Here is a 12939-nt window from a genome sequence, read left to right on the forward strand (position 1 = left end):
TTCAGATTGTGAACATGGAACAGACAGGTTTTCCTATAATGCTCACAGATCTACAGTTACAATAAAACAAATGCAAATTTGTTATAATAAAACAAATTTTTACTATCTTCTTTTTCCAGTTTTCCAATTGCTTAGGAACTCCAGAGAATTACAGAGCTTTTATCTTCTAGATTTTCAATCATATAAATGTCCATACTTTATTAAAAGTTTACTTTTTGTTGTATCTGGTATAATGATCTAAATGCATTTTTCCTTAAAACTGCTAACTGGTTATTCCAACCCCATTTATTAAATAATCAATCCGTGACCCACTGTTTAACAGTGCCTCCTTTAACATATGTCAGATTTATATAAATAACAGCATTTATTTCTATTCTTCAATGATCTACACCATCTAATCTGGGGCCTTTGCCACACTGTTTCAATACTATTACTTTATAATATATTTGAATATCTGGTAGTTCTACTCCTTATTACTTTTTTTTATAGAATTTAAAAAATATTCTCCACTGCCAACCAAATATTTTATAGCCAATTACCTGTAGCTCTCTAAAACTATATAACAAAAACCATAATATTTGGTATTACCAATCATTCCTTTTTCCTTGTTAACATGTTCAAAGGATTATAAAACAGAGATATAAATTAACAAGAATGACACTGTTTGGCACCAGATCAATTTCAACATAGTAGCATTTAAAATAAAAAACACTTTAATATTAACGAATATTTATAAAGCAACCCAAAAAGTTATGAAGTCAAGTTGGACAACACTATACTCAGCAATAATTCTGTGTAAAAAAGTGTATGTGTGTATAAAACCAGTTTGTTTTAACCAGATTTTGTCAAGAATAGAAAGGTTGATTCTACTAAATTAATTCTCTTCCTTATTCCTTTCCAGTTTAGGCAGGCATTTAGAAATTTTATCTCTATTTCTTCCACCTTAGACTAATAAGGATACAGGCCTAGAAAATCAACATGTGAATTAACTACCAGCTTTGACAACTAATGTGATAGTCTAATAAAGCAGGATATGACTAAATAAGAGAAAAGAATATCAAGATATAGCACAAAGGATCAATTTGAATTAGATGAGCATATTAAAGATGTTTCATGAACTTCAAGTCCTACCCAATGTGAGGCAGTGATGTGATTGGTGATAGCTTCCAGGGGAGGTATCAGTTAAGCAAAGCAGCAGTCTGGATTCTCTTAAACTACCATAAACATAAGATTAAAGGAACATAGGGAAAGTAAGGATAGCATATCAGTGGCAAACTTAAATGAAAGTAAAAATATTTTGGAGGGCCAGGCACAGTGACTCACACCTCTACTCCCAGCACTTTGGGAAGCTGAGGAAAGAGGATCGCTTGGGGCCAGGAGTTCAAGATCCGTCTGGGCAATACAGCGAGATCCTGTCTTTACAAAAAATTAAAAAGTTAGGCCGGGCATGGTGGCTCACACTTGTAATCCTAGCACTTTGGGAGGCCAAGGTTAGCCGATCACAAGGTCGAGATTGAAACCATCCTGGCACATGGTGAAACCCCATCTTTACTAAAAATACAAAGATTATCTGGGTATGGTGGTGCATGCCTATAGTCACAGCTACTCGGGAGGCTGAGGCAGGAGAATTGCTTGAACTGGGGAGGCAGAGGTTGCAGTGAACCGAGATCGTGCCACTGCACATCCAGCCTGGCAACAGAGCAAGACTCCGTCTCAAAAAAAAAAAAAAATTAGCCAAGCATGGTGGTACCCGTAGTCCCAGCTACTCTGCAGGCTGAGGTGGGAAGACTGCTTAAGCCTAGGAGTCTGAGGTTGCAGTGAGCTATGATCAAGCCACTGCAGTCCAGCCTAGGTGACAGAGCAAGACCTTGTCTCAAAAAATATATATATATATAATATATTTAAATATATATTAAATATATTATATAAATATATACTTATATATAAAATATATTATATAAATATATTTAATATTTAATTTAAATATATATTTAAATATATTTATATATATAAATATATATAAATAAAAAATATAGTGGAAATTACAATTTATAAATTTTAAATATAAATTACCAATTTTTCCATAGTTTAAGTCAGTTAAGCTGGGGAGAAAAAAGATGAAAATAATTTGTTTCTTTCTCTTCCAGCTCCAATTCCTGCTTCCCAAAAGGGAAATGGAATGAACACACACACACACGCGCGCGCAACAGTAGAAAGTCCACATAGAGACCACCATCACAATCTATCCATGTGCCATCACAAAATAAACACAGAAGGAAAGGGGCAGCATTCCACACAGTAAAAGAAACTGGGTGCTAAACGGTTTTCAGAAGTATCTTGAAAATAACAAAAATAAAATAAAATCCTTCTAAAATTCCTCTATTTTTCTAAATAGAATTAAGTAGGCAACAATTATTTGTGACTGCTGAAGGTTTTTTAAGGAAAAAATTTAGCCATGAGAGCAATTCCTGTCACGCTTTTAAAATAACTCTCAAGTTTTTAAATAATGTTAAAGATGGGGTTCAGTTTCCATTCTTGAAAAAATAACCAGAACCATAGATAAGTAATCCTGAAATGAGATAGTATAATTATTTTTGATAAGGAAGATCTCTTTTAAAAGCTATAAACTCATTACTCATTACTTCAGGCTGTTCAAGTAAGATTGAAATTCAGGCCGGATACAGTGGCTTATGCCTGTAATCCCAGCACTTTGGGAGGCTGAGGCAGGAGGATGGCTTGAGCCCAGGAGTTTGAGACCAGCCTGGGCAACATGGTAGAGACCCCATCGCTGCAAAAAATAACACAAATTAGCTGGCTGGTGGCGCACGCCTGTAGTCCCAGCTACTCAGGAGACTGAGGTGGGAGAATCACTTGAGGTAAAGGCTGTAGTGAGCCATGATGGCACCACAGCACTCCAGTTGGAACAACAGAATGAGATGCTATTTCAAATAAAAATAAAAGGAAGAAAGAAAAACAGAGGCTGGGCGCAGTGCCTCACGCCTGTAATCCCAGCACTTTGGGAGGCCAAGGCAGGCGGATCATGAGGTCAGGAGATCAAGACCATCCCAGCTAACACGGTGAAACCCCGTCTTTACTAAAAATACAAAAAAATTAGCCAGGCATGGTGGCAGGTACCTGTAGTCCCAGCTACTTGCAGGCTGAGGCCAGGAGAATGGTGTGAACCATGGGAGGCGGAGCTTGCAGTGAGCCGAGATTGTGCCACTGCACTCCAGCCTGGGCGACAGGGCGAGACTCTATCTCAAAAAAAAAAAGAAAAAAGAAATTCAAAGAAGAAAAGATAAGCCAGCTTATATGACTAACCATAAATGTTTTAACTGGACAATAAATACTTTGAGTTGGAAGGAGTCAAGGGAGTGGTGTAAATACAAGTTTGTGATCAAATCAGGGTTTATGCAAATAGAAAAAGGCATACAAAGTAAACCAAGCAACACTAGGTTGTTCTATTGTCTTACAGCTGGGATAAAGCAATCACGTGCTCTTGCGGGAAAGTAGAAACCTGATGGTAATTTTAAGCAAATCAAAGGATAAACAATCTTATCACTGTTAGGTCAAACCAGAACCTAGGGAAAGGCAAAGACAAATTCAAATATTACGTTACTATCCAGGAACTGGATTGACTAATCTAAAAATGAATTATAAAATTTCAGATATTTACCAAACAAAAAAGTAAACATTGCCTACCAATGACTGTGTACAAGGATTCTACTTTTAAAGCTCATTTATGAAAATTTATGAAAATGTTATGACTTCAGTGATGACACAATTATCAAATTTCAGGCAAACAGAATTAATCGACTCCTTCAAAAGTAAATGTGAGTTAAGTGGATATAGACAACTGGTAGTACTAGCACAGCATTTACACAAAACACAAAGAGGTCATGTTGCACCAGCATTTACCCAGAACTACGTAGCTCTCAGTCTTTATGTAAGTAACTCTCTTGCTAAATTACTTCTGGATCTTACTTCTGCACAGACTGCCAGGTAGCAAACAGTTGTGCCATCTAATGAGGTGAATACCAAGCAATAAGGGATCACCCATGTTTTCCTGGAATTGAAGATGGATGCTGGAATAGGTACAAATACTCCAGTTGGTGAGAAATTCCAGAATTCAGAATCCAAGTTACACAAATTGGTTTTCTGGCTGAAGACCACCAATTATCTGCTCCCAAACACAGAAGCTACGTTGAGTACATTGACATGAAATACATTCATTCGATTCTATGGCACTGAAGGAAGTTGTTACAACATAGGAGGCCTTTCACATGAGTAAAATAACTCAGTTCTTAGTCACGTAAACAAACAGCACCATTTAGCTCCAAGAAAGATTATTGGACTGTGAAATGGAAAAAAACTGGTGTCTTCACCCTATTTCCATGCTTGTTGGCTATATGATCTTGGGCAAGTCACTTAAGACTCTGTAAAATCAAAATAACATCACGTGCTTTAACTATTTCCTAAGGCTGGTATCAGAATCAAGTAAGAATGTCTGAAAGTGCTTTGAACACTGAAACACACTATACAAATGTGTTTACGAGAAATAAAACACCTAAGAAAAATTATAACTAGAAAAGCTTAAGAGCATGATGATCAATAAATGTGCTACCATTTCTCAGAAAAAAAACCCCATATTTACAATATTATAAAAGACTTCGCTAACCAAAGGGAGATGCAATGTCAGTGCCACTTCACTTGGGCTGGTCTATCCTATTGACACTCTGTGTCAATCAAAGTTCAATTTGCAACTTATGAAAAATGGAAAAAAATAAATCAAAAATAAAACTATTAGACGTGTTCAATAAAACAACATGGGCTTGGATCCCTTTAATAAGTCAGCTGGGCGCGGTGGCTCACGCCAGTAATTCCAGAAACATGGGAGGCCAAGGTGGGCAAATCACAAGGTCAGGAGTTCAAGACCAGCCTGGCCAAGATGGTGAAACTCCATCTCTACTAAAAATACAAAAATTTGCCAGGTGTGGTGGCAGGCGCCTGTAATCCCAGCTACTCAGGAGGCTGAGGCAGGGAATTGCTTGAATCCGCGAGGTGGAAGTTGCAGTGAGCTGAGATCACGCCACTGTACTCCAGCCTGGAGACAAAGCAAGATTCCGTCTCAAAAAAAAAAAAAAAAAAAAAAAAAGTTCACAGCCATATAACAACACACAAATGTAGCCAAAATTCTATGAAACCCCTACCAGATTTTTACAGGCCAAGAAACAGTGAGAGAAGACGACTAGCTTCTGACCTTTGCATCTTTTATTAGCTAGTGCTATAAATGTAACTTTATTAAAGCCTTTATTAGATTCTTAATATGTAGAGATATTTAGCTAACATTCAATCTCACAAAATTTTTGTTGTTTAACATCACATTTATATGACATTAGCACCATTAAAAACTGATAATTATTAGTACATCAAATGTATTAGTAAATTTAAGTCCAGTTATGAAACAAAATCTTAGAATTTTTTTTTTTTTTTGAGATGGAGTCTTGCTTTTGTAGCTCAGGCTGGAGTGAAATGGTGTGATCTCAGCTCACAGCAACCACTGCCTTCCGAGTTCAAGAGATTTCTCCTGCTTCAGCTTCCTGAGTAGCTGGGACCACAGGTGTGCACCACCACACCCAACTAATTTTTGTATTTTTAGTACAGACAGGATTCCACCATGTTTCCAGGCTGGACTTAAACTCCTGACCTCAAGTGATTCGCCTGCCTTGGCCTCCCAAAGTGCTGGGATTAGAGGTGTGAGCCACCATGCCCGGCCGCAAAATCTGATTCTTTTAAGATTGACTGTTACTCAGATAACTTATATGCTGAAATGAACTACATATTGTATCTAATGAACTACATATTGTATCTAAATGTACTACATGTTGGGTATAAATAAGTTTTCATAGAGAATAATCCATATTTGTCATTAGGAAGGATATTGTTTATAATTTCATTGTGAAGGACTATAATTTCTTAGCTTAAGTAAGTCACTGAAAATTGGAAACATTTTATTTACTAAAACTAGCTAAGGCACAGTGAATGAAGAAGCATGTTGAACAAATGCTGAGAGTAAGCAACAGTAGTGTAAACACCTGACCCTCATTACTGAGTGTGTGCATTCGCTAGTCTTCTCCAATGAAGACTTTTTGGGGGAAAACACCCATAGAATGCTGGTTGAGTCATGAAAGTACTGAGACAAAACTTCATAATTTGTTGATTTGCTTAATGTTGTCTTTTTTCTCCATATTAACAAAATATATGATTCAAGTCTTTACTCTCCTTACTTTGCTGGCCTCAAAAAATGATCAGGGAGGAAATCTAAAACTGATCTAAAAAATAAAGTCTAAGGCTGGATGCAGTGGCTCACACCTGTAATCCCAGCACTTTGGGAGGCTGAGGTGGGCGGATCACGTGAGGTCAGGAGTTCGAGACCATTCTGGCCAACATGGTGAAACCCCGTCTCTACTAAAAATACAAAAATTAGCTGGACATGGTGGTGGGTGCCTGTAATTCCAGCTACTCAGGAGGCTGAGGCAGGAGAATCATTTGAACCCGGGAGGCAGAGGTTGCAGTGAGCCAAGATTGTGCCACTGCACTCCAGCCTTGGCAACAGAGCGAGACTCCATCTCAGAAAAAAAAGTCTAGTGCTGGGTACAGTGGCGTGCAGCTGAGTGTGTAATCTCAGTTACGTGGGACACTGAGGTGGGTAGTTGGCTTGAGGCCAGGAGTTTGAGACCAGCCTGGGCAACATAGCAAGATCCCTGTCTCAAAACAAACAAAAATAAGTAAATAAAAAGTCTATTATATTAAAAAATCAGAAGAAAAAGTAAAACTACAAACAAAAAGTACATATATGTCTTTCTTAGTTTATCATTTTATAATATAGACTTGTATATACAAAGTATCTATACATAGAAATTGCTATGTGTCAATTTTTCCTTTCTTTTAAGTAACAATTTCAATAAATATAAAATTATGTTTAAATATTATAAATAATATGTTGATGGGCCTTTCCATTGTAGAAGTGTTTCACTGTTCATGTTTTGGTAAAACTTTAAGGGTTCAAGACCATAAACCAGGAACAGCTGGAAAGACTTACACTCTTAAATCACCAGACACTCAATTAAACCACAGTTCTCAACGGACAGTATTCATGCTGGCATCTTACCTTCCCAGGCTTCAGGTCTCAACAACCTTCTAATGCAGGGAAAATCTCATGCCCCAACTTGGAATAAGACAAAGAGAAGCCAGCATCAGTTCACTTCCTGACAAAAGAAGTTAAGTATTAGAGCTGGGCAAAAGTCACAGTTGTTACTCTGCATGGTATTCCTATGTAGAAAATGAACTCTTACTGATGACATAATGGAGTATTTGCCAGCTGCCTTCCAAAGAAAATAATGGATGATAAAGACAGTAATCAAAAGGATAACCAAAATTTGGAAGCAAATGCATAATTTGGTATAACTTCATTATATAAGAAGGAAATGAAAAAATTTTAGAGTATACGTTGCCTTTCATTAGCCTTCAGCTTCTTTGAATAGCAATGAGCTAACCTGAGTTAGTTCTGAAAGGTAGTTTCTACTCTTGGATATGTGACACAAATCAGTAAGACAAACTCAGGTAAAGAAAAGTAGACCTAAGAGAGAAGGTAAGTATGTTCCCATAGTTTCATCACCATATCCTGCCATGTGTGCTTATTTTAAGCACAGTAATCTGGCAAAATGTGAGGGTTAAATAAAATTTATACTCTTTTTAAGTTTCGTTCTAAGCATGGTGAGGTCAAGAAAGATGTATCAGTTGTTACTGCCGAGAACACTAATGAATCTTTAGCAGAAGTAAGGTTACTAAAATAAAAAGTGTTAACTAAATGCACAGCTAAACAGAGGAGTTGTTTCATGCATTTTAAACTGTTCTTTTATTATAAGCTTCAAGGCTGCTATTTACATTCTTAAGGTGTTTCTAAAGATCAATCTAATTCTTGATGTTTAAAAGCATATGGTATGGTGCCAAAAGTCAAAGTAAAGAGGACTTTGTTCTAATTAATATCGCAGAGACATTCTGAACTTTGTTCTTTGAACTACAACCTTCTACTAAATTTACAGATGAAAAAGCAGAAGTCCTATCTAATAAGGGTGCCAAGAGCCAGTCTATGTTAACCATTTGATCTTAAGAAAGCCTTAAAAATTTCTGGGGTTAATAAAACAATTCATAAAATTTTGGCAACTCCTTTTGAAAACTGAGTTTAGTAAAACACCTAGCAAGCTCCAGCAAAATTGCTGAGAGACCAAAATACAACTGAGACAACACGTCCAATGTAGAAGCACAATAAATATTGGTTTTCAAATTATAAGTGAAACTCAACCTTAATCATTTTACTTTCATGTAACTAGTGTTTCATATATTATATGTTTGTACTCTTAAACTGCTTCTCTTAAATAGATTTCAGTCTTTTATCACCTGACAAATTATAATTCCACCTATCGAAGGCTGCAGCTGCTACTATTGTAGACAGGGGACAGAGCTGGGTCTCAGCCTAGGCAGCAGGGACCGTCCCATGTCTGAGCCTGTGACTGTATGGGCAGGCACTGGTTGGGAATGACCCTCAGGGAGGGCCCTGGTGAAACCAGACCTTACCAAGTCACTCTGGATAATTATTCCAATGGTAATTCTTTGCCAAGTTAAACCTCTTCCCATCACAGAGTTCCACCTCCACACTGTGCAATGTTTGGCTCTGAAGTGATCCTCTGGATGGGTCACAAGATGCATGGAGGAAAGTGAGACAGCAAGAAAAGGCCTCATCTAGCTAGGGATGCAGGGATAGGTGAAGACAAACTGCCTGCCCCCATGCTTGCTCTGAGAATCTCGTAAGTTCCAGCTGAAATGTTAAAAGATTAGGGCCTGGCTGACCTTGTGTCTAAGTTGGCCAAGAAGTCAAGGATTGCTTCCTGGATTGTTCTCTAAAGAAAGACTGAAGCAGACAACAGAAAAAGATGACCAGGTGTCCTGTCAAATGCACCTTTCTGGATTATCTGATTCTGTAAGTACCTGCGATTTTCACTGTCCTCGAGCTATTTCACAACTCTGTAAATTGTAGAAAACTTATGCTAATGCAAATAAATTTTGTCCAGTATAATACAACAGATTGCCCTGTGGATACCGACTAGTTTCATATCTATTTGTAAATTCATTTCAACATGTCTGATTACCTGTACACGTGTGTGGTTTGAATTCTCCTTTAAGCCAGTTTTGACATCTATTGTTTCCCTCATTAATCAGTTCCTTATTAACTGTAAAAACAATAAGGGTTTTGGTTTTTATAGTTTGACCATCTCATGATCTCTGTAGAAGGTGATATAGATCTATCCCTATTGGGTGAGAGATGACAGAGAATCTGGTTGTACTTTAAAAAAAATTGTCTATTTTCTTTTGGCTCAAATCAATTAAATATGTTATGCCCACTGGGAAGGAGAACACCTCTTTGATTTTGGGCCAGAGAGATTTTGTGTTTCTGTGTTTACTCCTGACTTGTGCCAAACTTGTAGACATGAAGCTGTAAGCTCTGTCTCTATGGGTCCAAAATTCAGAAAGGCCTTTCCCTCTCATTATGTGAGATATAATATCCTATCTACAAAGGATATTATTAATTACAGTATAATGTCTCTTAAATTCAAGGAGCTCTGTTCTTATTGACTTATAGAGATAAATAAGTTCTTATGTAATTTGAATATTCTTAAAATTCCCAGAAAAAGGAAAATTGGACTTCTACTGCTTTAAATGTGCTAAACTCAAATTCTTCTCACCAAAACTAAGAAACATTTTTTAAAAATCTAAGTTCATAATAACAGTAAAATTGTGAACAGTGCCACAATAAACATACGTGTGCATGTGTCTTTACAGTAGCTTGATTTATAATCCTTTGGGTATATACCCAGTAATGGGATTGCTGGGTCAAATGGTATTTCTAGTTCTAGATTCTTGAGGAATCCCCACACTGTCTCCCACAATGGTTGAACTAATTTACACTCCCACCAATAGTGTAAAAGCATTCCTATTTCTCCACATCTTCTCCAGCATCTGTTGTTTCCTGACTTTTTAATGATTGTCATTCTAACTGGTGTGAGATGGTATCTCATTGTGGTTTTGATTTGCATTTCTCTAATGACCAGTGATGATAAGCCTTTTTTCATGTTTGTTGGCCACATAAATGTCTTCTTTTGAGAAGTGTCTGTTCATATCCTTTGCCCACTTTTTGATGGGGTTATTGGTTTTTTTCTTATAAATTTGTTTAAGTTCTTTGTGGATTCTGTATGTTAGCCCTTTGTCAGATGGATAGATTGCAAAAATTTTCTCCCATTCGGTAGGTTGCCTGTTCACTCTGATGATAGTTTCTCTTGCTGTGCAGAAGCTCTTTAGTTTAAGTAGATCTCATTTGTCAGTTTTGGCTTTAACATGTTGCCATTGCTTTCGATGTTTTAGTCATGAAGTCTTTGCCCAAGCCTACATCCTGACTGGTATTGCCTAGGTTTTCTTCTAGGGTTTTTATGGTTTTAGGTCTTACAATTTAAGTCTTTAATCCATCTTGAGTTAATTTTTGTATAAGGTGTAAGGAAGGGGTCCCATTTCAGTTTTCTGCATATGGCTATCCATTTTTCCCAACATGATTTATGAAGTAGAGAATCCTTTCCCCATTGGTTGTTTTTTGTCATGTTTGCCAAAGATGAGATGGTGGTAGATGTGTGGTGTAATTTCTGAGGCCTCTGTTCTGTTCCATTTGTTTTGGTACCAGTACCATGCTGTTTTGGTTACTGTAGCCTTGTAGTATAGTTTGAAGTCAGGTAGTGTGATGCCTTCAGCTTTGTTCTTCTTGCCCAGGACTGTCTTGGCTGTACAGGCTCTTTTTTGTTTCCATATGAAATTTAAAGTAGTTTTTTCTAATTATGTGAAGAAAGTCAATGGTAGCTTGGTAGGGATAGCATTGAATCTCTAAATTACTTTGGGCAGTATAGCCATTTTCAAGATATTGATTCTTCCTATCCATGAGCATGGAATGTTCTTCCATTTGTTTGTGTCCTTATTTCCTTGAGCAGTGGTTTGTAGTTCTCCTTGAAGAGGTCCTTCACATCCCTTGTAAGTCTTATTCCTAGGTATTTTATTTTCTTAGTAGCAATTGTGAATGGGAGTTCACTCATAATTTGGCTCTCCTAATTGGTGTATAGGAATGCTTGTGATTTTGCACACTGATTTTGTATCCTGAGACTTTGCTGAAGTTGCTTTTCAGCTTAAGTAGATTTTGGGTTGAGATGACAGGGTTTTCTAAATATACAATCATTTTATATGCAAACAGAAACAATTTGACTTCCTCTCTTCCTATTTGAATACGCTTTATTTCTTTCTCTTGCCTGATTTCCCTGGCCAGAACTTCCAATACTATGTTGAGTAGGAGTGGTGAGAGAGGGTATCCTTGTCTTGTGCCGGTTTTCAAAGGGAATGCTTCCAGCTTTTTCCCATCCAGTATGATATTGCCTGTGGGTTTGTCATAAATAGCTCTTACTATTCTGAGATATGTTCCATCAATACCTAGTTTATTAAGAGTTTTTAGCATGAAGGGGTGGTGAATGTTATTGAAGGCCTTTTCTGCATCTATTGAGATAATCATGTGGTTTTTGTCATTGGTTCTGTTTATGTGGTGGATTATGTGTATTGATTTGCATATGTTAAACCAGCCTTGCATCCCAGGGATGAAGCTGACTTGATCGTGGTGGATAAGCTTTTTGATGTGCTGCTGGATTCAGTTTGCTAGTATTTTATTGAGGATTTTCATATCGATGTCCATCAGGGATATTGGCCTGAAATTTTCTCTTTTTGTTGTGTTTCTGCCAGGTTTTGGTATCAGGATGATGCTGGCCTCATAAAACGAGTTAAGGAGGAGTACCTCTTTTTCTATTGTTTGGAATAGTTTCAGAAGGAATGGTACCAGCTCCTCTTGGTACCTCTGGTAGAATTCGGCTGTGAATTCATCTGGTCCTGGGCTTTTCTTGGTTGGTAGGCTATTAATTACTGCCTCAATTTCAGAACTTGTTATTGGTCTATTCAGGGATTTGACTTCTTCCTGATTTAGTCTTGGGAGGGGGTATGTGTCCAGGAATTTATCCATTTCTTCTAGATTTTCTAGTTCATTTTTGTAGAGGTGTTTATAGTATTCTCCGATGGTACTTTGTATTTCTGTGGGATCAGTGGTGATATCCCCTTTATCATTTTTATTGTGTCTATTTGATTCTTCTCTCTTTTCTTCTTTATTAGTCTGGCTAGTGGTCTATTTTGTTAATCTTTTCAAAAAGCCAGCTCCTGGATTCACTGAGTTTTTGAAGGATTTTTCATGTCTCTATCTCTTTCCATTTTGCTCTGATCTTAGTTATTTCTTGTCTTCTGCTAGCTTTTGAATGTGTTTGCTCTTGCTTCCCTAGTTCTTTTAATTGTGATGTTAGGGTGTCAATTTTAGATCTTTCATGCTTTCTCCTGTGTGCATTTAGTGCTATAAATTTCCTTCTAAACAGTGTTTTAGCTGTGTCCCAGAGATTCTGGTACGTTGTGTCTTTGTTCTCATTGGTTTCAAAGAACTTCATTATTTCTGCCTTAATTTGTTATCTACCCAGTAGTCATTCAGGATCAGATTGTTCAGTTTCCATGTAGTTGTGTGGCTTTGAGTGAGTTTCTTATTCCTGAGTTCTAATTTGGTTGCACTGTGGTCTGAGAGACTGTTAACATTTCCGTTCTTTTGCATTTGCTGAGGAGTGTTTTATTTCCAATTATGTGGTCAATTCTAGAATAAGTGCGATGTGGTGCTGAGAAGAATGTATATTCTTTTGCTTTGGGATGAAGAGTTATGTAGATGTCTATTAGGTCTGCTTGGTTCAGAGCTTAGTTCAATTCCTGAAT

The 12939-nt window shown here is 37.2% G+C and overlaps 1 protein-coding gene across 1 annotated transcript in view; it reads right to left on the bottom strand.

The window, feature by feature from the left end:
• NRG4 (neuregulin 4) overlaps positions 1-12939 on the bottom strand; it is a 71196-nt gene that overhangs the window by 19749 nt on the left and 38508 nt on the right. The window lies entirely within an intron of this gene.

Source organism: Piliocolobus tephrosceles, chromosome 6 (assembly GCF_002776525.5).
Source record: "Piliocolobus tephrosceles isolate RC106 chromosome 6, ASM277652v3, whole genome shotgun sequence".
Classification (NCBI taxonomy): domain Eukaryota; kingdom Metazoa; phylum Chordata; class Mammalia; order Primates; family Cercopithecidae; genus Piliocolobus; species Piliocolobus tephrosceles.